Source organism: Acanthisitta chloris, unplaced genomic scaffold (assembly GCF_000695815.1).
Source record: "Acanthisitta chloris isolate BGI_N310 unplaced genomic scaffold, ASM69581v1 scaffold17347, whole genome shotgun sequence".
NCBI lineage: Eukaryota > Metazoa > Chordata > Aves > Passeriformes > Acanthisittidae > Acanthisitta > Acanthisitta chloris.
In genome coordinates, this window is record NW_008682187.1 from 1 (window position 1) to 222 (window position 222).

Here is a 222-nt window from a genome sequence, read left to right on the forward strand (position 1 = left end):
CACCCACTGGAACTCCTCCGGAATTTCCAGCGTGGTGATATTTCTAGCCTAGACAGCTCCTGGAGGCTACCACTCCTGTGCTGCTGTATGATCACTGTGTTTCGAACCTCCTCCTCTTAACTGAGAACTTTTACTACGGGGGTGGCCTGAGCCCGCAGCTGGGTTGGAAAGTGAGCCACCTAACCCAGCTGGGCTGTGCCAGCGCTCCCGGAGCAGCGGGGG